The sequence below is a fragment of the Myotis davidii genome, unplaced genomic scaffold, assembly GCF_000327345.1.
Source record: "Myotis davidii unplaced genomic scaffold, ASM32734v1 scaffold479, whole genome shotgun sequence".
Lineage (NCBI taxonomy): Eukaryota > Metazoa > Chordata > Mammalia > Chiroptera > Vespertilionidae > Myotis > Myotis davidii.
Genome location: NW_006289825.1, coordinates 85,687 through 87,463, shown reverse-complemented (window position 1 = coordinate 87,463; position 1,777 = coordinate 85,687).

Sequence of the window (1,777 nt, the reverse complement as noted above, 5' to 3'; positions counted from 1 at the left end):
GTCTGTATAAGAAAAGCCCAGCAACTGTTATGGCGGAACGACCAGAACAACCAGTTGCTAAGACATGCAGTGACCACCAGGGAACAGATGCTCAATGCAGGAGCTGCCCCTGATGGTCAGTGCACTCCCTCAGGGGGAGCTCTGCTCAGCCACAAGCCAGGCTGATGGCTGCCAGCACAGCGGTGGTGGTGGGAGCCTCTCCTGCCTCCTCAGCAGCACTAAGGATGTCTGGCTGCAGCTTCGGCCTGCTCCCCGCTGGCAAGTGGACATCCCCCGAGGGCTCCTGGACTGCCATAGGGATGTCTGATTGACAGCTTAGGTTCAATCCCCCTGGGGAGTGGGCCCTAGCCAGCAGGTGGACATCCCCCGAGGGGTCCTAGACTGTGAGAGGGCACGGGCCAACCTGAGGGACCCCCCAAGTGCACAAAGTTTTATGTACCGGGCCTCTAGTAAGAGAATAAGAGAGGATATAATCATGATGATGAAAGTGATGGAGTACTTGCTTTGAGCCCTGTTTTATTCTTTTTTGTTGTTGTTAATCCTCACCTGAGGATATTTTTCCATTGATTTTTTTAAGAGAGAGTAGAAGGGAGGGAGGGGGTGTGTGGAAATTTTTAGAGAGAGTGGAAGGGAGGGGAAGAGAGAGAGAGAGATGTGAGAGAGACATATTAATTGGTTGCCACCTGCACGTGCCTGGACGGGGCCCAGGGAATGAACCTGCAACACTTCAGTGCGTGGGCTGACCCTCTAACCACTGCAAACACTGGCGAGGGCTTGAGTCCTGTTTTACATGTACATCAGCCCTATGAAGTAGGTACTCTACCCATTTCTCAAATGAGAAAACTGAGGCACAGGCTGAGTCACTTGCTCAAGGTTGCTCAGCTACGAGTGGCAGAATCAGAAAAGATTAAAGTCACAGGTTATTGGACTACTAGGGTAAACAGGTGAGCTAGGGTGCTGAAGATCCCCCAGAGCAGGGATGGAAACCTTTTTTCTGCCAAGGGCCACTTGGATATTTATAACATCATTTGCTGGCTATACAAAATTATCAACTTAAAAATCAGCCTGCTGCCCTAGCCAGTTGGGTCAGTGGTAGAGTGTCGGCCCGTGTACTGAAGGACCCCAGGTTCAGTTCTGTTCAATGGCATGTACCTTGGTGGCAGGCTCGATCCCGGCCCTGGTCTGGCACCTGCGGGAGGCAACCAAACCATGTGTCTCTCTCACATCCATGTTCTTCTCTGTTTCTCTCCCTGCCTTCCACTCTCTGAAAATCAATAGAAAAATATCCTTGGGTGAGGATGAACAACTACAACAAAAACTAGCCTTTATATTGGGTCAAACATTTTTTTTTTCATTTAATTTTTTGTATACTTTTTATTTCCAAATCTGTGTGCTTTTGTTTAATATATTTTTTAAAATTTTTTATTACAAAGGGTATTACATATGTGTCCATTTTCCCCCCGCCCTAGACAATCCCCTAGCCTCCCCTATCCCCCAGTGTCTTATGTCCATTGGTTATGCTTATATGCATGCATGCAAGTCCTTTGGTTGATCTCTTACCCACCCCTTGCCCCCCAACTCTCCCCAGCCTTCCCGCTGTAATTTGACAGTCTGTTCGATGCTGCTCTGCCTCTGTATCTATTTTTGTTCATCAGTTTATAATGATCTTTATTATCCATAAATGAGTGAGATCATGTGGTATTTTTCCTTCATTGACTGGCTTATTTCACTTAACATAATGATCTCCAGTTCCATCCATGCTGTTGCAACCGGTAAG